The sequence below is a fragment of the Ambystoma mexicanum genome, chromosome 8 (genome assembly GCF_040938575.1).
Source record: "Ambystoma mexicanum isolate Mex_15411 chromosome 8, UKY_AmexF1_1, whole genome shotgun sequence".
NCBI classification, from domain to species: Eukaryota; Metazoa; Chordata; class Amphibia; order Caudata; family Ambystomatidae; genus Ambystoma; species Ambystoma mexicanum.
In genome coordinates, this window is record NC_090929.1 from 928,828,862 (window position 1) to 928,854,897 (window position 26,036).

A 26,036-nucleotide genomic window follows, 5' to 3' on the forward strand; every position below is an offset into this window, starting at 1 on the left:
ATCTCAAAGTTGTACATTCCTGTCATTTGGTTGCAATAAGTTATAATGTTTCTATAAAATATATATTTGCTGCAATAGGAATCCACACTCAAGTCTGGCCCGCCCCTTGAAGCTGGGTGGGTCAGGGATCAAATGTCTCTGCTCACAGGCAGCTCTCTGTTTACAGTCAACATTCAAAATTAACATACCCCATTCAACTGAAAGGGGCTATTGTCTCTCTCCTCCAGGCTGAAGGGGAAACCCCCTCCGTCTCACTCAGAAGGGCCATGTGATATCCTGCCTCCTGTTGTGAGTCTCTGGGGTGTTAAGAGTTCTCAGACTCTTGGCATCTGGGAACAGCAGGTGGCTAAGATTTTTAATTAACCAACAGGCTTTGAAGTCCCTGCCCCTCTTGCAACTCCTAAATACAGGTTCCCTGTCAGAGTTTAGACCGCTAGCGCTGGTTTGTGGACAAAGCTGGTACTGCACCCATTTTTGGGATCTGTCTTGAATTAATGCATTTCAAAAGGGTGGTCTTTTGCTTGATAGTATAGGACCCTTGCTTAACATTGTTTTGATGGCATCCATACAGTAGAGTGGTGATGTGGAACCCCCCACAAGAAGGTTGTATCTTTAGAGTGGTCTTGTGCCCATGATTTTAGCAACTTCTTGACATAAAAAACGGATTTTGAACAGAACCACCTTTCTTTGCACTGGTGGGTGGCAGATTAGGTGACCATTTTGGTGTGCGCAAACTGCACAGTTCTCCTGGATTCTGGCATGAATGTGGGCGGTGACAGTTCATCCCCACATCCACCCAGTCTATTGATTTAGTTTGTTCTGGGATAGAATAATGGGCGACGACAGCTCATCCCCACATCTACCCAGTCTATTGATTCAACATGGGTCAAAACCCTTGACAAGCCCCCCCCCCGCCCGACTGCACTTTGATTTCTAGTCGAGGGGGAGTCGGGTGCAAAGGATGTTTTGATCCACACACTGGTATGTCCGCATCATCTTCTTCCAATTCTGTAGGTGATACAGTTCAGCATCTTTTCCTCCATCCAGTTGGATCAATCGGTTCTCCTTGCCTGTCCTGATGGGAATATTGGGTGGTACCCCGGGCCCCTCGGGTCTCTGCTCCCGGTCCCCGGTCATCCTCCTTGGTCAGTCTCCATGGTTTCCTCTCTCCTAGGATGATAAAGCAAAAGCGTCAATATCTATTCATAGACATTTTTCCACCACTATTGATCTAGTGGGGCGGCATGTACATTTTATAACTCAAGAGACATAGCATTCTTATTTTGAAAAACAAGATATAATATGAAACATTTTTTTTTTCAAATCATAATATTTTAGAGGCTATATGCGGGATATGTTAGGATGGGAACTGAATTAATCTGGAGCGGTCCCCTCTGGTATCGCAGAGGACTCCTCCAGTTGTTGCAGAGTGTGCCTGGGATGGCAACACTTTAGCTGATTAATATGGACCCACTTGTCTTCTCCTTCCACCAGACTACCTTTGGGGATGCGGATCTTATAGGCTACAGGGGAGATTTTGCTATAATTTCAAATGGTCCCTTCCACGTAGGCAAAAATGTTCGCTGTTTGGCCTGGTTTCTTTGGAAATTGTATAGATAGACCCGGTCCCCCACCTCATATACTTTCCTGGTGGTTTTCAGGTCGTAGCGGGTCTTCATGCTATCAGCTGATCTTTCTAGATTCCGCTGAGCATAGGCAAAAACATGTTGGAGGTGTTTCCTTAGTTTCTCCCCATACTCATGAGTTGTGGAGGCATTTATCAACGTTTGCTCTTGGGTTCTGTAGAGCAAATGCTGGGGAAGCACCATCTTGTGTCCAGTCATCAACTCAAATGGTGACATTTTAGTTGCAGATGAAGGGGTAGATCTGATGGCCATTAGGACCAGAGGTAGTCGGATATCCCAACTTGGCCCAGAATCTGCCACAAATTTTTTAAGATGCTCACAATGGTTCGGTTGTATCTCTCCACTGCTCCAGAAGAAGCTGGCCTGTAAGCAATATGTAGCTTCCTTTTGACCCCCAGTATCGCCCACATCTTTGTCATTACTTCACTGGTGAAGTGGCTACCCCTGTCTGACTCAATCCTTTGAGGTAGACCAAAACGGGAAAAGATGTGGTCAATCATCAGGGCAGCTGCTGTTTCTGCCTTGCAGTTTGGGGCCAGGAGACATACCACACATTTGGTAAACAAGCATCTAACGGTCAATATGTACTTGTTTCCTCTAGACATGCGAATTACAGGGCCTACAAAATCAATTTGCAAATCTGACCATGGCAGTGTCATCCCCCTCTTTTGGAGAGGTGCACGGTGTGTGAGGGATGATGGCTGAAACTGTGCACACACAAGGCACTCCTTCAAGTATTGGTCGAGGTCCTGCCCCATGTGTGGCCAGTATGAAATCTCTCTTAAGATCTCAAGTGTTGTGTGAAACCCCCTATGACCGGCGGTGGCCGCATCATGGGTGTGACTTAACATCAGGCTTCGGAATGAGGTAGGATCCACCCACTGATCATGGCCAGCTTGGGATTTCCTTACCAACTAACCGTCTTGGATTCGGAACCTTTTTGGACATTTCATCAACAGTCTTAGGTCCTCTTTCCCAATGTAATCGGTATCCGTCAGGGGAAAGTTCTCAGGGTCCTCAATGTGTTGGTAAAACTTACCGATTATTGGATCCCCTTTCTGAGCTGTAATCAAATCAGCATCAAGGGTCTCCTTACTCCATTGTGCAGTTGACAGATCATTGTGAGCCTTTTTCTGGGACCTAGTGATAGCAGTGACCTGGATTTCCCCCAACAGGGACTCTATTTCTATTAGATCCCCTTGGATGGCCCCGGTTTTGGCCAGCTCATCAGCTAAGTCATTTCCAGTTTTGTCTGGTCCCTCTACTTTGGAATGACCCTTGATCTTCTTCCAGTAGATGGTCATCCCATTCGAGGTGACCAGATCATCAATGTTTTGAATTAACTTCCCATGTTTCAAAGGTTTGTTATTAGCACATAGCATGCCTCTGGTTTTCCAGTTAACCAAGTGCTCCACGAACCCGTTCTGTACATAATCCGAATCTGTGATTATGACCAGTTCGTGGAGTTGATGTTGGACATCAGTGAAGATGGCTTGATGCACAGCCATCAACTCTGCTACCTGACTACTTCGGGGACCAATTTTGTACCCTGTGGAGGGTTCTGGAAACTCCTTCACCCATGCATTCCCTACACCGGCCACCAGTTCTTTCTCCCCGTTGTTGTCAACATGGTAAGAGCATCTATCCACTTAGACAGTGGGCATTCCGTCACACTTGTCTTCTTCAAAGACTTTGTGTGGGGAATTAAGGTATGCCTCCATGTTGTCCTTGATTTTTAGACTTTCGTCCTCGAGACAGTTTTCTCTGGCACAATCATGCAAGTCAGTCAGACCTTGCGCGAGGGGACTCTTCTTGTTTTGGCCATATCTGACCTCCACAGGAAAGCATTGCATTGACAGAATCCAGGAAGTAATTCGGGAATTACTCACATTTCCGGCCCGGATTCTGTCACTTTGGAGGTATTGCAGAGGCTGGTGTGGAGTCTCCACTATGATGTGTTCCCCCTGGATAAATGGGTGGTAATTCTTCAATGCCCACACCGTTGCCAGGAGTGCCTTCTCACAATCGTTGAATTTTTCCTCACCAGAGGATAAAGTTTTGCTCGCATAGGAGATTACTTTATTGACCTTGTCATGCTTTTGGTATAACACGGCCGTCAAGAACGTATTAGAGAACCCTGTCTCCAGGAAGAACTCCTTGTTTCTGACAGGGTAAGCTAGGCAAGGCGCTTGTGAGAGGCTTCTCTTGAGTTGTCTTACTGCCTCGGATTGTTCTGGACCCCATTCCCACTTGACCCCCCCCCTTCAAGAGATGAATCAGGGGTCTGGTGATCTCTGTGTAGCCCTCAATGAACTTTCTGTTGTAATTAGTCAGTCCAAGGAGGCTCCTTAGTTCCCGCAGAGTTGTGGGATCCTTCAGTTTCTGAAGTGCTTCCACTTTCTTTTCTTGGGGACAGAGACCCTGAGGAGTAATCTCATGCCCCAAGAAATTAACACAGGTTCTACACCACTGTGCTTTCTGAAAGGAAAGTTTTGCTCCGGCGGCCCTCAACTGTGTCAGAACATAACGGATCTCCGCTGTGTGTTCTTCCACAGATGAACTTTTGATGAGGACATCATCTACATAAGCCAGGTTACCCCTCGCACCCAGGTCGGTCATGGCCTTATGTAGGAAAATGTTGAATTCATTGCCGGAGTTGAGGTATCCGAAGGGAGTCCGGGTCCATGTGTACTGCTGGCCCCCAAAGGTAAAAGCCAGTTTGTATTTGTCCTCCCTACTGACAGGCACGGTCCAGTATCCATTGGTCAGGTCTATTGCAGTGAATACCTGTGACCCCTGGATCTGGGCCAGCCCTTGGTCAATGTAGGGCAGAGGCCATCGGGAAGTATGGACCCGTTTGTTGAGCTCCCTAAGGTCGGCGCAGAGTCTCCACTGGCCGTTTGGCTTCAATATTCCAAGCACCAGATTATTGAAAGTGCTGTGGACTGGACGGATTATTCCCCGGGACTCAGGGTTCTTAATTATTTCAGTAAGGGACTCTATGGATGCGAGAGGCAAGCGATATTGCTTCACAAACACTGGAGTCATGCCAGGGTCCGTGGGAATTGTTGTTGTGTGGATGTCGGTGCGACCACAGTCATATGAGTCTACTGCAAAGAGATCTTGGAAATCCAAGAAAACTTGTTTCAACTTTTGCTTCTGTTCCAGAGTCACACAGGCATCAGCTAGGTTGACTCTCTCTTCCACCATCTGCCTGAAGCCTGGAAAGACTTCTGGTTTTGCTATCTCAGCGGCCTCCTCCAGCTGGGTGGAGAAGTCCCTGGTCAGAGTGCTGATTTGGACCGGAGGCTTCAGGTGGGAAAGGCAGCCCTCATGGACCTGGAAAATCACCTCATCCCCTCTGAAGTCACAAGTCACATCTTCCTTACCATAAGGGCAAGAAGTGTACACTAGGAAGTTCCCCCCATGCCGGGTGAAAATCCTGTCTGGTGTTGTATTGTCCTCACTGTCACTGTCAAAACAGTCCTTGGGGATCAGTCCTAACATTTAATTTCCTAAATCAATGGAGAAATGTCGGTCATCAACCGCCATTCCAATGATGGTGCCTGTGGCTAGAGTAATACTATGTAAGTCACTGTTATCCACCTCTATTGGAATGGTGTCATGTTCTATGTTGACTAATGTTGTTGGGTTTACCCCTAACCCTTGTTGTTGGAGAGAAGCATTTAGATGAATATAAGCATCAGGGTTTTTCAATTTTTGACCTCTTTTAACTTTCACTTCCACGGAGAATTGTCGGGTGCTTTTCGGGATGGTGACTTCCTCTTTAATCTGAATTTCAACTGCATAAGGTAGCAATTGAGCTGACCTTAATGCTTTTTCTGGATCATCAAAGCCCATGGGATTATCCGCTAATCGGGACCAAGCTTTGAAGTTTATTAGGTCCAAACTAATGGCGAAGCGATTGAGAATGTCACTGCCTAAGTAAAAGGCGGCAGTGACGTCTCGCACGACCCACAATTATGGACTATGCTCTTGTTGCCAATGGAGATTTTGAGCATACACCTGCTTGGCAGGAAATGTTTCGAATTGGGTGGTTCCAGGTCCATTTCCCATTTGTCTATCAGTTTGGGTGTGGGAATGGCTGGATCTTTTGGGAGTTGGCGGAACATGGCTTCGCTGATGAAGCTCTTACCATTGTTCACACACACTCGAGCGAGAACAGAGTCCTTCCCATCATTAAACTGAACAGGGATGAACAACTGATCTCCAATTTGCTGAATATCAGCCAGGCTCTGAGCTGATTTCACATTTTTCTGGACTATAGGAGTGGGAGTGTCTGCCTCCCCCTGCCTCCCCCTTCCGGCATCCTTCACCCGCCTGCCTCCCAGCCCGCCCCCCACCCCTGATTGGTCAGCAAGTTTAGCCTTGCTGGGTCTAGCGACCCGCGCCACTGCACTACTCCTCTTTTCCATCTGAGGAGCGTGTGAGTGTGCCCCCATCCGCGACCCCATTCCACGTGTTCTTTTTGTGTTTTTCTCCCCCCCAGGCCCTGCGTAGCCCCGTGGTTCCCTGCCTCCCCCTGCCTCCCCCATCCGGCATCCTTCGCCCGCCCGCCTCCCAGCCTGTCCCCCCACCCCTCCCTAGTCCAGCTCCCGCCCCCGCCCCGCCCATCCCTCCCTTCATCACTGCTCCGTCTAGGGCAGCCCTCTGCCCGGCAGCCCCCAGCGGCTAAGGGCCCCAAGGCCAAGGGCGGCTCCAACAGAGGCGGCACCAGGAAGTGTCAGCATGTGTCCGCAGGGGAAACCAAGGAAGCCAACAGACACCGACAAAACCGTAAGTGTTGGCCTGGGTGGGGGGTAGAGCAATTACTCTACTCCAAAAGCTCCTGCCACTCTAACCTACATTTCAATGGCCCACAGTATAATGTCAACTAATGATTGCTAACACACACCACACTTAGATGGAATCTCTAATAACCTCGCTATGAAAACTGAATCTAGAACTGTCCCCTTTCGCATTTAGAAGTACGTCTAATGCCCCTCTGAGAAAGATACATTAGAATTGTTCCCACTCTCATCTGAAGTGTACCCAACAGCCTCTCTGTGAAAATCGATTTAGAATTGTCCCCACCTGCTTTAGATTCGTACCCAACTGCATTAGAAGCTGCGCCCAATCGCCTCTCGGCGTAAGTTGAATTAGATCTGTTCCCACCTACATTTAGAAGTATACCCAATTGCATTTAGAAGCCGCACCCAATAGCCTCTCTGTGAAAGTTGAATTTAGAATTGTCCCCACCTGCATTAGAATTGTTCCCACCTGCATTTAGAGTTGTACCCAATTGCATTTAAAAGTGTACTCAGTTGCATTTAGAAGCTGCACCCAATTAGCCTCTCTGTGAAAGTTGAATTTAGAATTGTCCCCACCTGCATTAGAATTGTCCCCACCTGCATTAGAATTGTTCCCACCCGCATTTAGAAGTGTAGCCAATTGCATTTAAAAGTGTACTCAGTTGCATTTAGAGGCTGCGCCCGATAGCCTCTCTGTGAAAGTCGAATTTAGAATTGTCCCCACCTGCATTAGAATTGTTCCCACCTGCATTAGAATTGTTCCCACTTCCATCTAGTAGTGTACCCAACGGCATTTCAGAAGTGTACCCAATTGCATTTAGAAGCTGCACCCAATAGCCTCTCTGCGAAAGTTGAATTTAGATCTGTTCCCACCTGCATTAGAAATGTTCCCATCCGCATTTAGAAGTGTACCCAATTGCAGTTAGAAGCGTACCCAATTGCATTTAGAAGCTGCGCCCAATAGCCCCTCTACGAAAGCTGAATTTAGATCTGTTCCCACCTGCATTAAAAATGTTCCACCCGCATTTAGAAGTGTACCCAATTGCATTTAGAAGTGTACTCAGTTGCATTTGGAGGCTGCGCCAGATAGCCTCTCTGTGAAAGTTGAATCTAGATCTGTTCCCACCTGCATTTGAACTGTTCCCACCTGCATTTAGAAGTGTACCCAACTGCAGCTGGAAGTTGCGCCGGATAGCCTCTCAGAGAAAGTTGAATTAGAATTGTGCCCTCTTGCATGTAGAAGTGTATCCAACAGCATTTAGAGGTGTATCCAACTGCATTTAGAAGCTGCACCCAATAGCCTCTCTGTGAAAGCTAAATTTAGAACTGTTCCCACCTGCATTTAGAATTGTACCCAGCTACACCTGAAAGTTTTGCACCCAATAGCCTCTCTGTGAAAGTTGATTTTAGAATTGTTCCCACCTGCATTAGAAGTATACCCAATCTTATTTAGAAGCTACGCCTAATAGCCTCTCTGAGAAAGTTGAACTAAGAACTGCTCCCACTCACATCTAGGACTGTACCCTGCTCCCTTTCTGAGAAAGTTGAAATTAGAATTATTCCCTCTCGCAATTAGAAGTGTATCCAACGGCATTTTAGAAATGTACCCAATTGCATTTAGAAGCTGCACCCATTAGTTTCTCTGAAAGTTGAATTTAGAACTGTTCCCACCTGCAATTAGAAATGTACCCAACTGCATTTTAGAAGTGTACCCAGTGGCACTTGAAAGTTGCACCCAATAGCCTCTCGGTGAAAGTTGAATTCAGAATTGTTCCAAACAGCGTCTTAGAAATGTACCCAGTTGCACTTGAAAGTTGCACCCAATAGCCTCTGTGAAATAATTGTTCCCACCTGCATTAGAAATATTCCATTTTAGTTAGAAGCTCCGCCCAATGCCTCGCTGAGAAAGTCGAATTAAGAACTGTTCCCACCTGCATTCTAGAACTGTACCCTGCACCCTCTCTGGGAAAGTTGAATTTAGAATTGTTCCCACCAACATTTAGAAGTGTACACAATTGCATTTAAAAATTGCACCCAATAGCCTCTCTGAGAAAGTTGAATATAGGACTGTTCCCACCTGCATTTAGAAGTATACCCAACTACATTTGAAGTTGCGCCTATTACCCTCTCCGAAAAGTTGCTCAACTCAGTAGTATACCAAACTGCATTTAGAAAGTATACCCAATTGCATTTAGAACCGTACCAAATTGCACTTAGAAGCATGCCCAATTACTTAGAAGCACCAATTAGTCCTTGGCCAGTTGCGCCCAGAAGTGTTCCTATAAGTGTGAATCACCGACCCTAGAACCACAATCAGAAATCCCTCCTAAAATCAACCCAAAGCTCACACAAATCATGAGCGCACCAACTCCACCAGTGCCCGTTAGAAACGACTCCCAACGACCCCCTCCACTCTCCAATCTGCCCTCCTTCCCCCCTCCCAAGAAAACCCACCATCCTCCGCAATCCCTGCCAGCGCCCTCACCAAACACCAAGCCAGGGGGGCACGATGGCGTGCCATCCACCCCAAGACCGCTCATCTCCCGGACCCCACTGCTGAACCACCAGCACTGCCCACGCCCGCTCCCCCCACAACCACACCCCACTCTGCAGTCACCCACCCCCTGCCTTGCCATCATACCCCTGCCACCTTCCCCCCCGACTGCACCCTTTCCCCTCCCTAAAAACTGCGTGCCTAGCCCTAGCGAGAACCAAAGCTGCCTCCGTCTCCCTCTCTGAACCCCCTACCCTCTCTCTCACACCAATCGGAGCAAAGAAACTAAAGAGGAAGCGTTCCTGGTCCCCCTCAACCTCTCTGCTCTCCTCACCTCCCTTATCTCGATCCACCTCCTCCCTCCCACACTCTCCCCCCTCCCCCGTGGCCTCTCCCTTCCTGAAACCCCTCTCCCTCGATTTCTCCTCAACCGTAACCGAAACTCCCAACCGCCCTCCCCCCGTCCTCAAATCCCCCTCCCCAAACTCGATCATCCCACAACACACATCCACCCAACCCCGCCGTAAGCCAGCAAATCTCCCGGCTCGCCCTCTTTTCCCTAGCATCACTAACCCTACCCCTCTCCCTCCACTCTCCCCCCCTCTGCCCAATCCCGCTCCAGCACCAAAACCAACCTTCCCTGCCGATGTGAACTGTATCCTATTTAACGCCCGCTCTGTAGCAAAAAACAGACACTGCATCTTTGACCTCCTCACCTCCGTTAAACCAGACCTAGTTTTCATCACCAAAACCTGGTTTTCTGATGACGTCAGCCCAATCGCAAATGAAGCCTTTCCGCCCAACTACAGCCTCATCCCACTGAACCGTCCTCCAGAGGAGGGGGGGTAGCATTTGTCTTCAAATCTCTCTTCCGCGCCTCAATCATGGACAACCAACCCTCCATTCCATCCTGCGAATCCCTCCTCGTTAAACTATCCCTCTCCCCGTCGCTCTCACACACCTTCCTAATAATCTACAGGCCCCCTGGCTACGATAGACATTTCGCAAACAACCTTTGCGACTCTATTGCCACCCTCCAAATAAACCATCCCAACCTCACCCTTCTCGGAGACTTCAACATATGGCTCGACATCCCCACCAATCCTATGACACACGCCCTGATTGACGGTCTAGATACAATTAATCTCCAACCCCACATAAACGGACCGACTCATTTTAAAGGACACACTCTTGACACCATCTTTAGCTCCAACAACCAGATTCGGTTAAAGCCCCCCACTCCTATCATCTGGTCCGACCACTTCGTTCTCTCGTTTGACATCCCCGCACCCGGCCCCCTACCCGTACCCGCATCTGAACCTCCTAACCTACGAAAATGCTGGAAAAAACTAATAATTACCCCGGACCTAGCCGAGGCACTCCTCCAGTCTCCACCACCTACCTGCCAAACTAACAACCAACTAACACCTGAGGCCTTTGACTCATGGCTCAACACATCTCTGATGCGACTCACCCCTCCATGCAAACCATCAACCCGCCGTGGCCCGTTCCCCAGATGGTTCACTCCTGAGCTGAAGACCAGTAAACAACACTACAAATACCTAGAACGCAATTGGCAAAAAGAGAAAACCCTCGAGAGCAGGACCACCTTGGCCCGACACCTGTACCGTTACAAGGCTGAAATCCGGAAAGCTAAAAAAGCCCACTACAACACCCGAATCCTAAACTGCAAAAACCCAAGCAAAGAACTCCACAAAATCATCTCCGAATTCACCAACCCAACTTGTAATGCAACCGTCCTGACCCCGTCACAATCACTGTGTGACTCACTCTCCCTCCACTTTTACACCACAGCCATTGAAAGGACAAAAACTCTAAACACCAAACTGGCTCTCATTCAACCAATTAACAATTCCCCTCCCATACCGGCCAGCCCGTCAAATGCAACCTCTACTCAACCAACGTTCGAATCCTTTAGTCCAGTATCACCAGAACAATTTCTCAAACTTCTATCAGCCCGCAAACCATCTGGATCCCCTCTGGACCCCTGCCCAGCCACAACCCTTAAAGAAATCTTTGCTTCTACTGTTAGGTACGATTTCCACAGGGCTGGTAAATCTTCCTTGCCTGGTTCAACTCCAGAACTTTTTGCTTTTCTAGGGAGATATTTTCCATTAATACCTCAGTGAGTGGGAACCTTTTTCCACATTCACCTGTCTTTAACTCTTTTTATGGGTGTCATTTTTAAGACTCTCCATAGTGTCTTTTTAAAGTTATCATGTCTAACAACTTATTGGCAATAAGTGCCTGTTGTTGCTGGGTTGCCCTAGGGGCTCCCCCTTTAACTTTCTTGTGCTAACCTTGAGTGAACTACAGTTCCCAAGGGTAGAAATGATCTTTGGATCCCTTTTACATTTTATTCTGTGAAACCAGCACACCCCACCTTATATGGAGTGCTGGGGAGATACAATGTATCCCCTTTCACATTTAAACTGTAACAATTCTGTTACAGTGACAAGCTTACCTTTAATGGCTGGTGGCAGTGATACCTTTTACTAATTTGGTGCACCTTTACCGCGTGCTGTAATCACAGCTGCAGTAAAGGCACCCAAGGGTGCTCATTTTTACCAAAATGTTCCCCGTCTTCTTTTTCTGCCATTTTAGTGTTTCTTGTCATTTCTTTTTCCTTCCCCTGACATCCAGGGTGGGAAAATCCTTTGTTTGAGTTTTGTCTTTGGCGGGAGTCCCCTGGACACCCCGCCCAGGCTCCAATCAGTCTGTAAGCACAGGAAGTAGGGGAGGAGTCCCAAACTTCCCCCTCCTTTGTCTTAGGTCTTCCTTCAACTGGGCCAAATCCCAGTGGGGGGTTGGCTGTCCTGATTGGACAGCCAAACGCCCCTTTCTTGTAAAATGCGGGGAGAGAATGCAGAGGTTGTGTTGCAGTTCCTGATAAATACTGGAAACCTGGAAGCTGAAGTCATGTCGACCACTGGAACCGAAAACCGAAGAGGATGACGAAGGAAAAGCGGCGGGAAAGATTTCCAGCGGCCGGAGAGCCTGCTTTGTAACCGGAGCCTGCTGCAGCCCTTCCTTCCGATTGACCTGGGGTCTCCGAAAACGACGACCCGAACCCAGAGCCTGATGAGACCCATGAGACTCAAGACGACCTGCGTTTTGAGCCATCCCACGTGTTGCTGCGACCTTGCGTTCTTGCAATACCCCAATACCCTGGGACCTCCTGCCACTGTGCGGTGCACAGTCTTCTGAATTCCGAATCTCGCTGAAACTTCGTGGGCATCTTGGTCTATCCCGAGAGACACGAATCGAGTCCAAAAAGTCCCCTCACAAGAGTGCTGGACCTTTTAAACAACGAGAATTCAACCGCGATTTTCTGTCTTCTTCTGTGCTCCTTGAAAAGGCGCCAAACCCGCAGAACCGCATTCAGCCATGAGAGAAATCTTGCCTAGAGCCTTCTTCATCGATCCCTGCTGCAAAGTCCCTTCTGAGGTCTTGTGTTCAGTCTCCAGGACAAGGAATCCAGTGACCGGGTATTTGGCTGCAGTCCCTGAAGTTCTCCTGCTGCAATCTCTTCTTCATTGCTGAGGTACTGTGTTGGCTTGAGTATATACTTACCTTAAGCCTGTTGGGATTTCTGTGTAGTCCTGGGGTGTTTTCTGTGATTGGGAGGTCCCTCGTCCAGTACACCCAGTCCCACTGCTAGAATCCTGCTGGGGTGTCTTCTGTGAAGCCCCTGGACCCTCTTCTAACCCTAGAAGGAAAAGTACTCACTTGTTTGCCAGTTTTCCTCAGGAAACTCTGACTTTTGCTACTAAAGAACTTATTCTAACACTGCTTGTTGGTCACTAGTCCTAGTGACCCCCCTTCTGCCACTGAGAACACTCATGCTCTAAGGGAAAAGACTTTGAAGGGATTGGGACTTCTGCCTAGAAAAGAAATCAAGTGTTTTTACTTACTTGTAAAGAGTTGTTTGGTAACTGTAATTCTAAGAGTGAACAGTTACAAAAGTTCTTACTGATCTTGGATGTGTGATGCACTATTCTTAAAAGTATGGTTAACATCTTTCCTTCCTTAGCCACTGTTTTGCCAGTCTAAAAGAAAGTAGATGTGAAGGTATTTTACTCTCCTGTGATTAGGTTGTGCCTCTTTACAAAAGTAATGTGTTGGTTTCACCAGATTATTCCTGAAGGGTAATTGTATGAGTGTCCTCCAACTGTTGGTATCACCAGGTTAGTCCTGTTAGGATAACTGTATGAGTGCCCCCCAACTGGGTCTTGTTTCCCCTGACTTGCTGCTAGCCTGTCTTTAATAAGTCTACATTAGGTTGTTGCCTACCTACAATATCTATTCAGTAAAGTGTGACATTGGGTTTTACTTTCCCCTTCATTGTGAAGTTAAAGTAAGTGGGTTTTACTTACCTTGTGTTAGCTGTGTGCCATCCAAAACAAGTTACAAGAGTTATTGCTTACCTCAATCTGGGGTTCCCTGATTTCCAAAGCATCTGTAATTGTACATTACATCCATAGGTATTACTCACCTGGTATAACTGTGTGTTATGACAAAAGTAGTTATAGGTTTTTACTGCACCTAGAATAAGTGTTTCACTATTCACCAAAAGTATATTGTCCAGTTGACTGTTTATGTGATTTGTTCCAAGAGTCACTGTACAACTGGAAGGGCCTACTGTCCGTGTATTACCAAAAGTAATCTAAAAGTAACCATTGGTCTTTTACTCCCAAAGAATAGGCTAGGCCTATACTAAATGTGTATAACAAGGTTTTGACTTCCCTAGAACTACTGTTAGGTGTTCCAAATAAGGTCTATACTTGGGTCTGTGTACTTTCAAGTATAGTGTTGTGTTTTATATTGTGATTTCATATAATGTTTCAGTATTTACTTAACCCCTAGATTTATCTGGGCCTACTTGTATTTAAATAAATCCTTTATTTTTATAATACATAGTGTTTCAGTGTTTCTTTGGATCATTTGTATTACAATGTTTACTTGTACTGTATTTACTGCCCTCTCTCCCTCCTAAAATAAGCCTGGCTGCTCTGCCTACGCTACCATGTACTCAGGTGGTACAGTCTTATACTAAGAGTGGAGTCTTGTACTGCCTCAGTTGAATGGTTTTACTAGGCCCTTAACTGGACTTCAGAAAAACTGTCCTAACATCTACCAGCGCTGGAGAACACGCAAGATCTATCATAAATGCCTCCCTTTCCTCCGGTATTTTTCCCGAAGCATTCAAAACGGTACACATCAAACCTCTAATCAAAAAACCCTCACTCGACCCTCTCGAGCCCAAAAACTACCGCCCAATCTCAAACACCAGATTCCTTGCCAAACTCATTGACCGAACCGCCTACTCCCAACTAAACGCCTTTGTCGAAGCCAACAATCTCCTCAATCCCGCCCAATCAGGTTTCAGAACTCGGCACGGAACCGAAACAACCATAACCTCGATCTGGGACGACCTTAAAATGACAGCAGACTCCGCAGGATGTGCCGCTCTAATCCTTCTCGACATATCCGCTGTCATGATGCATACCTCCAAGGAGCCAGGTCCGACCCAGCAACCCCAGAGGCAGGCATCATTTCCCCCAGGGGTGTGCCAGCAGGCCCAAGCTGGGGCCCTTTGGACGCAGTCCTGGCGCCTTAGGCGCCAGGCTCATGTTGGACCCCTGTCCTGGCACCTTAGGCGCCAGGCTCATAAAGCTAGACATATGTTCAAGTGTTTTAATGTGCACTTACCTGATGCAGACCATGCTGCTACATCCAGGCCCTCTTGAGGCCTGAATGGAACTACTTTACCTGTGGGACTACTTTCCACCCGGTTGTGGTCGGGGAAGGATACATACCTGATCGGTGGAAGGATACACACTTGGGACTTCCTCCGAAGCTATTTAAACCACACCCGATCAACAACTCACGCTTCGCGTTGTTCTGCTCCTCGCAGCTGGACGCTCACCGTGTCAGCTCCTACATCTGGACCTCAGCCACGCCTGTCAGTATCCTGGGTCACCTGCAAAGGGAGACAAAAGACCTTACCTGCTAAATCAGCACCACAGAGACATCACACCGACGATCCTGAAAAGGAAGACATCATTTTTAAAAGCATTTCGCTACGATCGCTGCAGCGGTGCATTTCACTCACCTATCCTGGACGCCTCCATCTTCAGCAGCGATCATCCGGATCCACAGCCACTTCCCAGAGCCTAGAGAGAAAAAGACAAGGACAAGGTGAGAGAAGGAAAGGAATAGGAAAAGCTCAGTTTCCTTCTAAGACTTACCTGTTGGGTCATTCCCATTTCATTTCGGGTCTTGCCGCTTCCAGGCATTTTCAGGACCCTGGCCCCTATGGGGAAAAAAGACAAGGACATTGAATGAGCGAATGCAAAGACATTACCCGAGCGCTCATCCAGAACTTACCTGTCATTTACTGGAACTGCACGTTTCACTTCAGGTCGGCGCCATATCTCCGGCATTCCGAACCCCGGCCCCTAAGGGGAAAAAGACATAAGCATTAGCGCTTGCTACAACAAGACAATGAACATTATTATTAAGCTTGGACTTTTGAACTTGCAGCAGAACTTTTACAGCGCCTTACCTGAATAGTCAAGCTTACCTGAACTCCCATCAATCCTCAATCCAGTGAAGTAACTGGGTTTCAACGCGCCCCTGCATCAGAAGCAGGATGGAGAGCTCATCCTTCCTGGCCCTAAGGTGAGACTTCCCGGGGAATCGTGGAAGGGTATCGTGAAGGGTTGGAAGAGAGTGGGAGGCTTGAGCATAACTCAGTCAGTAGGTAATACTCCCTTTTTACGCACATGGGAATATTCCTGCGAGCCAGAGAAGCCAGAGTAGAGGGTCCCTTCCTGTCCATCTTCAGAGTCCTGCGCCTCGCCATTGAAGAAGCACCAGTACTCGAAGCCAGACCCGCGCCTCCGTGGGAATCAGGTGAGCGTTACATCCGCTGCCTTTGACACGATCAATCACTCAATCCTCCTAGACCGCCTCGACTCCCTAGGAATTCGTGGAACCGCTCTTAAATGGATAGCTTCATTCCTCAAAGACAGGCACCAAATAACAACACTCTCCAGCTTTACCTCCCAAGCTCGACCAGTCGACATGGGAGTCCCTCAAGGAGCATGTCTATCCGCCCTCCTGTTCAACCTCTACCTGACCACCCTCCCACCAATAATTTGTTCACACAACATCCTATGTTACAATTACGCCGACGACACTCAACTAATTCTAAAATTCCTGAACTCGAAACCCAACTCCCAACCCGACCTGGCATCCTGCCTTGTAAACATAGAGCGCTGGATGACCCAAAGCCACCTCTTATTAAACCCCTCCAAAACAGAAATCATGGTTTACGGCAACTCCGACCTTCTTCCGCACCCACTACCCTGGCCATCCGCCATGGGCAGCTCACCTACACCCTCCAAAACAGTAAAAAATCTCGGATGCACCCTAGACTCCGACCTAACACTCTCGCACCAAGTTAACAATGTCTCAAAGTCCTTCCACTACCACCTCAAAAACCTTAGGTGCGTCTTTCCATACCTCTCATTTCCCAACAGAGTCTCTGCTGTCCAATCAATCGTTATATCCAGACTGGACTGCGGAAACCCCCTATACCTCGGAATCCATGCCTACCAACTGAATAAACTCCAAACAGCACAAAACGCGGCGGCCAAAATGCTACTTGCGCTCAATCCAAGAGACCACATATCCCCAGCCCTTAAAACACTGCACTGGCTTCCAGTAGCCAGTAGGGTAGCTTTCAAAACCTTATGCCTCTCCCATCGAGCACTGCATAAAACTGGACCGCAATATCTTCAAGACAAACTAATACCTTATCATCCCACTCGCACACTAAGATCGAGCTCAGCCGGCCTCCTAGTAATTCCCAAGACAAACTCAGTCAAGCTAGGCGGATCATCATTCTCTGCCCTAGCACCAACCCTGTGGAACTCACTCCCACTCCACATCCGCCTAATTGAGGACATAACGACCTTCCGCAAATTACTGAAAACCTGGCTCTTCCCATAAAACCAATCTAGCATCATCACAATAATACCGACCCATCAAACTACATGAAGCGAGAAATGACAGCTAAATAAACTCGAATGTAAACTAGAAACACAAAAGAGGCCTAAACGAGTAAAGTAGATCAAAACAGTGAAACAGAAAATAGGAATAAATCATTGAGAAACTTGAAGATCTTATCCGATGAAAGGGACATAATGAATGAGAAAGGAATACAGTGATTGACATAAATGAAATAGTTAGAATGGATGAAGCGTACAGAACAGACAAATACACTAAACGGAAGCGTGCGGTTAAGACCGGAGAGCAGATGAGTTGTAGAAAGCGGATGAGTTGTGGAAAGAGGATGAGGGTGGAGAGCGGATGAGGATGGAGAGCGGATGAGGGGAGAGCAGATGAGGGTGGAGAGTGGATGAGTATGGAGAGCGGATGAGTGTGGAGAGCGGATGAGTGTGGAGAGCGGATGATTGTGGAGTGTGGATGAGTGTGGAGTGCGGATGAGTGTGGAGAGCGGATGAGTGTGGAGAACGGATGAGTGTGGAGAGCGGATGAGTTGTGAGAGCGGATGAGTTGTGGAGAGCGGATGAGTTGTGGAGAGCGGATGAGTTGTGGAGAGCAGATGAGTGGTGGAGCAAGGATGAGTTGTGGAGCAAGGATGAGTTGTGGAGTGCAGGATGAGTTGTGGAGCGCAGGATGAGTTGTGGAGCGCAGGATGAGTTGTGGAGCGCGGATGAGTTGTGGAGCACGGGTGAGTGTGGAGCATGGATGAGTGTGGAGCACGTATGAGTGTGGAGCGCGGAGAAGTGTGGAGCGCGGAGGAGTGTGGAGCACAGAGGAGTGTGGAGAGCGGATGGCAGATGAGAAAAGAGAGCAGATGGCGGTTAAGAATGGAGAGCGGATGAAAGTGAGAAGTGAGAGCGGATGAGTATGGAGAGCGGGTCAGTGTGGAGAGCGGATGGCGGATGAGAAAAGAGAGAGGATGGCGGATGAGAAAAGAGAGCGGATGGCGGATGAGAAAAGAGAGTGGATGAGTGCGGAGAGCGGATGAGTGCGGAGAGCGGATGAGTGCGGAGAGCGGACGAGTGTGGAGAGCGGATGAGTGCGGTGAGCGGATGAGTGTGGAGAGCGGTTTTAGTGTGGGTGCAGCCAAGCATGGGGACCAGAAGAGAGCTGAGGAGCGTGGAGAAGGGACGTGGGTGGAGAGCAGACTAGTGCGAAGCAAATGATTGTAGAGAGCGGATGAATAAGGAGAGCGAAAAAGTAATGTGTAGCGTGGATGGGCGTAAGGAACGAGTGTGTATATGGAACGAACAAGTGTCGGATGCAGATGTATATATCGAGCGGACGATTGGGTGAAGCGGATAAATGTGTGGTGCAGACGAGTGTGCCTAACAGATGAATCCATGGAGCAGACAAAAACATAGAGCATACGAGTGTATGGAATGGATGAACAGACAGAGCAGACGAGTAGTTGGCTTTTCCGATGAGTGAATGGACCGGACGACCATTGTAGACTGAACAAGTGCCCTATCTTGAGCCGGTATCCAGACTAGACGAGTATAAACTACAAGAGTGTGTGGACTGGACGAGTGCGTGGACTGGACGAGTGTGTGGACTAGACGAGTGTGTGGACTGGACGAGTATTGTGGACTGGACAAGTGTGTGGTCTGGACGAGTGTACGGACTAGACGAGTGTGCGGACTGGATGAGGGTGTGAACTAGACGATGATAATGACCGACAAATCTGTGATGCGGACGAGTATGAGGAACGGACGAATATGTGCAACAGACGATACCTAACATGCTTTGGAATGATGGAAACACTTGAAAACATACATCATACCACACCCCACGCTTACTCTCCCCCTTACACCACCACTCATCTAGAACGCAGAGATACTATGACACCATTCGGTATAACTGATCTCATATCTACATCTCCCGCTCACTCCACATCACTCTAAGTAATCATTGCTGGTTCCACACCCCCCAGCCAGGCGTTCTCCACAGGCCTAACGCAGCCACACTCGTTCTGGGTAAAACCGACCAGAGTGAACACATACTCCTGACCTCTCAACCACCACACCTACAGCTAAGAAGCAGCTACCACTCGATTTCCGCACCAGCTGCACACATACCCGGTGAGCACATGCACCTTTGCACTCCTTCTACTCTCTCTACTGACCTGAACTTCGGTTCCCAAGGGCGTTCAACCTACCAGCGCCTTCAGACCATACCAATGGTATATAAGGTGCTATATAAATGCAAAATAACATAACAATAACATAACATTGTGGATTGGTAAAGAATTTCAGAGTGTTTCCTTCCAGTGTGGAATACCACCTTAAACTGGAAGGAAGGTTGATTTTCAGAAATAGAGAGGACCCCCCATCACCAGCATGTTGTCCTACTGCTATTACTGTCACGTCTGGAATTTGGTTGTTCTGGAAGTGAAATTCTACTTGGTCAGATTTTTGTTCAACCATGTGGCAGGTGCCATTTAAACTAACATGGTTGACACTCTGTTTTAATTTTATTCGTCGGCTAGTCTGGGTCCAGAGGACCTTGTTTACACAATCTATTAGGGGTGGCAACCGTCTCAGGAGGTCGTTCCCTAGTAAACAATGGGTGCCCTCTGGAGTCACTACTATGACCATGTGTTTCACCTTGTGTCGGCCAATTTTGATGTCCAAATCTGCAGTCCCCTCGACAGGAATTTCCTTCCTGTCAAAGTTCTGCAGTTGTCCAGGAAGAGAGGTGAGAGGAATACGGTAATTCTCCCCCTTCCTGCATTTAGTTCATCAAAGGCCCTTTTGGACAGAAGGGTAGCTTGGGATCCAGTGTCCACCAGTGCCAAAATTGTACCCTGCCCCTGTACTTGTACCAGGGCATAGTATCTTCCCTCCTTCTCCTCAAGGGGGCACAGATAATGCACATTTTTGGACAACTGGTGGGCTAATTTTCTGGTTTTGGACATTGCTAGCGAAGAGATTTGGGCAGAATTCTGTGGAGAGCCTGGGGAATCTGAAAGAAAAAGTTGGCAACTGGAAATGGTTTCGGGTTCTGGGCCGCCTCCCCTTTTTGGAGGCAGTCATCAGGATGGGTTTGACCCATGGTATTTTGGTATTGTTGGTTCTGGGATAGAATGATGGGCGGCGACAGCTCAATCCCCACATCTACCCAGTCTGTTGATTCGGTTTTAGGTTCCCCTGGTTCCGGTTCTGGGCCGCCCCTGCCTTTTGGGAGGCAGTCACCAGGATGGGTTTGAACCAGGGGTTTTTGGTTTTGTTGGTTCTGGGATAGGATGATGGGCGGCGACAGCTCAATCCCCACATCTACCCAGTCTGGATTGGAATCTCTTGGGACCCATTTTTCCTTGGGAGGAATTCCCCCATCTCTGAAAGAGAAGATCCTTTCCCCAGGATCCTCTGAGGATCCCTCTCCCTCAAATTGGAAGACCTGTACCTCCTCCACAAAGTGGGTCTGTTCGGGTCCTTTGTTTCTCCTACCTCCTCTCTACTCCTTGGTTGGCAGACTTTCAGGGGTAGGAGATTTTGTTTCCGGTTCCTGGTTTTCCAGGGGCTGTTTACAAGTTGGGAAGGAAGCTTCCTCCAAGGCTTTGCACCCCCCTACCCCTTGTGCCTCCTCCCTGGGAACCAGTGGGTTATCGGGGTGCTGCCCCGTCATTGTTCCGGAGCACCAGGCCCAGAGTTTGGGACATTCTGCAGTGGCATGCTCATCTGAGGGTTCTGTTGAGCCCTCAGTATGTGACCCAGATCCCGTGCCATATTTTGGACCTGGCGCTCAAGTTGTGAAACCCGCTCAGCCTGATACGGGGCTCTATTTTCTCCCCTGGGCTGATCCCGGGAAGGGTAGCTATCCCTTCTCTGGTAACACCCTGGATTGGGAAGATTTCGGTACCCCTCCAACCTTGGCCTCCCCTCTCCCGGATTAGGTTGTCTGGGCTCAGGGAATTGGGGAAAGAATGATGGATGATTTTGGGGCTGGAAATTGGGTGGATACCTGGGAAAAAAGTTCTGCCCAGGATTTGGTGAATTTCTGCCCTCCTGGGGGAAGTTAGGAGGGAAGTTCCCTGGGTCAGGTGCTTGGCTGGATCCCCCCCCTTGGGCTGGAGGAGCCCACACAAAACCCAGGATGGCTCGGTTTCCCTTGTAGCAGGGACTTACATAATCAGGGGAGTGGGGGACCCCATTTGCGGGACTACCTCCTCGACTCCCTGTCTGTGACTGGCACGAAGGCCTTCTGGGCTGTGAATTATTTGGTGCAGGCAGGTTTTTAGGCCCCCCCATCACCAAATCTAAAACGGGGGCAACCTTTACCTCCGCCACCTTGGCAGCAGCAGGGGTGCTGTTGGTTTTGGGGTTTTTCTGCGTATTACTTTGATTTTCTATGGGCTTCTGCACCTCATAGATCCGGGTAGCCTGTTCAATGACCCAGTCTAGTGACCTCTTCTCATGAAAATCTCTCACTAGCTGGGTCATGATGTATTTGGGCAAGGCATGGAAAAAAGTATTGACAAATTATCTTCTGTCCGTGCGCACCCTTCTGGTGGTCTGCGCAAAGGCACGCTTCAATTCTTGCACAAATTCTTGTGGGGCCTGATCCTCCCCACATGCAAATTGTAGGCTGCCTTGCGAGCCTCTTGAGGATTTCTATGAACAGAAAAATGTTTCAAGATGGTCGGCCTATATGCGGACCATCTTGAATGGTTTTGGTCCTCCAGCCCTGCAAAGAAACTGGAGTATTCTGGGGAGAATGTCCATTTGACGTACTGGATGCAGCTACTGCTGTCCTTCAAATGGAAAGTCTCCATCATTTGCTCATAGAGCTCCAAGTGTTCCCAAACAGAATACTTGGCGTTCTTATGATAAGGCGTGATGACACTCCTTATTGCCTTTATTTGTTTAAATGGGTCCTTAAGCAAGGCCCTTTTTGCCTTATTGGCCTTTTTGGTTCGGGTAACACTGGTCCATTCATCCTCTGACTCCGAAGCACTGCTCCCAGAGGTGCCCGTCTGATCTTCCAGGTTTTCCCGGATTCTGCGAGCCTGGGAATGGCTGGCAGAATGTGGGGACCTGGTCTCCTGTGTCCTGTAATGCTCAGAGGAGTCTTCAGATCCCTCCTTGCTGCCAGGATTTGATGGGTACCCCCCCCCCACTGACCTAACTGGGCAGAGGTTTTCTGGATGCCCTTAATGGGTCTACTCTCCTGGGGTTCCCCACTAAATTGCACTGTGCTTGGGTGTCCATACCCGGATGCCCGCCCCTCCAATCCTGGGTGGTACTGGCCTATGAGCCCCATACTTTTGGCTGGATAATAATCTGCCATCCCTGTGGCCCTGTGCTCATGTGTCCCAGGGGACATGGGGGTGGCAGAGTCCTGGGACTGAGAGAGATGAAGGCCTCCGGTACTAGGGCTCCTTAGGTTATGCTCAGACATTTCCCTTTCCCAGCGAACTTCATCTCTGTCAGCCCCTGCTCCCTGTTGCAATGCAAGAGCCTGCGCCTTCAGTTCCTCAGTTAAGGCCTTACTAGACTCTATCAGTCTCTCCTGCATCGTTACCTGTTGCTGGAGCCTATCATTGTGCTGGCAGAGAGACTCATTCTCTCTCTGTGCCTCCTGATTGGTCCTGGAGTACTGGGTCAGTCTTTGCTGCAGGCGGGTTACCACCTGAGTCCCATCCCTACTGGCCTGCCCTTTCTTGCCAGAGCCTCTTCCACCCTCCTGGTGTGCTCTAACAAGTTCTGATGCTCTTTTTGGAGGTCACCCAGCCCCTGGAGGGCCACCTGATTTTCTGCAGTTTTTCTTTTTAAATGGCAGACTTCCTTGCCTAAGGTGTCCCTTTCCTGACTAAGAGTCTGCATCTGTGCCGCCAGGTCGTCCCTTTGCCTTTGGAAGGCACCAGCTTTCTGGCGCTGCTGATCAGACTCTGCTTGGGTATCCAGGTCTTTCAGAATCAATTTATTGCTTTCCTCTTTCTCTCTGTCTAATCGAATTTGCAGGGTGGCTACCTGCTCTGTGCATGCCCTGTTGAAGTCCAGTTGTTGCTCCAGCTTTTTCTGGCTCTGCAGTAGGGAGTCCAAACCTTCTTGGTACTCCTTCTGCAAGGCCAGAAATCTCGTATCTTGGTCAGCCTTTTCTTGTTGCAGCATATCCATATCCTCCTTTATTTTAGTGATGTACTGTCTGCTGTCAATTTCTGACTCCTGGCTCCTGAGCAGCCTCTGCTCAGAAGAGTCCAGATCAGATTGGGCCTTCTCTAACGCAATCTGTCGCCTATTTGCCAGATCTTGGCCTTCAGCACATTTATCCTGCATGGCTCCCATATATAGATACAAATATGCCACTATCCTAACAATCTTTTTGTGTTCATCTTTGGCTTTAGGGGCCATATATAATTCACTCAGGCCACATGTAATGGACCCGGATCTTTCCATATATCGGACCCTGTTTCAGTGAGCTGTTGCGCGATTGCCTGCAACCAGACCGTTTGGTCCTGATGAGTCCACTCACCTCTCACAAATAGCTAATGTAAGAAGTGCTCTCTGGCTATTTTGATGTCTACCAGTGTCGTCATTCTGGAGATTTGAGTTCCTTCCTGACTTACCGAAGTTTGTATTTTATTTTGCAAAACAGACCTTCTCTTTAGAGCGTCCCTTTGAGGAGTGCTTTACAGCGTACCACAGCATGGTGATCTGACCGGATGTATGTATCCTGTCAGTTAGCACACTGTATTAAGCTGCACAAGTGGTAAAACTAACCCAGAATTTCCCAGCACTAGCCCCCACTCTGTAAGTGACTCCAATCAAGCAATCCCACTAAGTCAGTGCCTTGTCTGGGATGCCCAAGGGAAGCCCTCATTTATATATTTTTATTGCAAGTTATAATCTGGATGATGAACCCTTGTCTAACACCCCTCTCTTAGAATCCCCCTGACCCCACTGAGCCAAGAAGTAGATTTGTTTTGCAAATGTAAAAGGTTTATTTGAAAAATTAAACTATATATATATATCACACTTCTATAAATAAATTGATAATGGATAGTACACTTGTGAATATGAGCAGTAATCAGCTAGAGGTAATCCTACCGTAGCACAGTTCTTGGTTACTTATGAATAGGAACAGAAGAATAAGGTGGGAAAGAATGCTTTATATGGTTCAAGGAAATGCAATGATGAATGAAATACAGTACAGAAAATAACTTGATATGGCTTCAACAAAAGACAATGTAATCACTTTTCCTTGACAATTCACTCCCCTCCTTTATGCAATATAAGGAGTTGGAAAGGAGAGCACACGGTTCTCAGGAATGCAATCAAATACAATACGAAATTCAGTCCCCCCCTAGCAAGCTTAGAGAAAAACAGGTATGATTTTAAAACACAGGCTCAAAACGCTTTGAATGTGGTGGCAATGAAGTGAAATGATGCTAAAATTGATTTTAATTCTTGTAGAGGTTCAGGGTGAGTGATAGCTAGTTGGTATTAGTTCAGGCTCACTTTAGCAACGCTCTATGAGTAATTAGCAGGTTAAAACGAATTTTAGCAAAGGAAAGCATGGAGCTGCTGATTTTTACACATGGTTGAAATTGTGCAAAATGTCAAATTGCGGCAAATTAGTCGCGCGCGTCGAGCGTAATTACGGAGGCACTATAAGGAGTAGCAAGTCGGTTCTAGGTTCGTTGGAAAGCCTAGAATCTAAATTTCGCTCCTAGCACAAACGGTTCCGGAGATACAGACGATTTTGTGAAGGTAGTTTTTCAGATTTGAAATTTAAAAGTTCAAAATGACAGATGACAGTTTTCAGCTTTAAAAAGGACAGAATGACACACACGATTCCTATGAGGTAGTTCTAAATAGGTTAAAATAGTTTTAATTAGATTATTTTACACTAAGAGATTGGTTTTGGCACAGTGCTAGCTGGGTACTCACACTAGATTTTGGACAGGAATGGGCCTCGTCATGGATCTGGTCAACAGGTTGAACGGGACTTCTGGCGGTTCTGCTCACAGCGTCTGGTCTCTGGTTCTCTCTGGTTCCGGATACAGCACTGCTTTCTGGATACTGCTACAGGTTCTTGCAAAAGTTCTTGGCAAAGAATTCAAACAGCTCGCCCGGCTGTTGAATAGTTTGGTTGGTTTTGAGGCCTGCTGAAGAGGATTCAGCTTGTGGATTCAGGCCTCTCTGCTACAAATTCTGGAATTAATTTCTGGTCTCTGGAGATTGATGGATTTGAAGTCTGGATCTCTGGATGTGAAGTCTGAAGTCTCCCGGCAAAGCGTCCCGCAAGAAAGTGGAAAGTGAATGTCCCTCCTGGGTTTCAATGTTCCTTTTATGTGTTTTGAAAATGGGTGTGTTCCTGGGCCTAGCTAAGCCTGCCCCTCTCACTTATCATTGGCCAAGCATTAATCTCTCCCTTGATTGGGGGGAAGAAATGGAGTGTCAGAGTGATGCTGTAGGTTTTATGGTCAGAGGAACCGCCCCTTGTCAAATTGCACACAAATCTATTTCTGCCCCAAATACATATTTCCTAGATATACAATTTGTTGAAATTACATGTACATATTACAGATTCCTTATGGTCCATGCTTGTCTGAATCTGATCTTCCTGGGGGCTTGCATTAAAAAATGACAACTTAATTTCGTTTTTAATTGGTTTACCAATGTTAAATCTGTATCAAAAATTACACCAATGTACACCCTCCTTCTACACACATTCCAGCTATTTACTAGGTTTCTAGCATAAACCCTGTGTCTGTAATATCAATTAATAGCAGGGTTTGGTCCTAGAACACCGTAGAAATTGGAGTTTGGACTCAAATCGTGAGGGCATTTTTCATACTAATAATCTCAAAGTTGTACATTCTTGTCATTTGGTTCCAATAAATTTTCAATGTTTCTATAAAATATATATTTGCTGCAATAGGAATCCACACTCAAGTCTGGCCCGCCCCTTGAAGCTGGGTGGGTCAGGGATCACATGTCTCTGCTCACAGGCAGCTCTCCGTTTACAGTCAACATTCAAAAT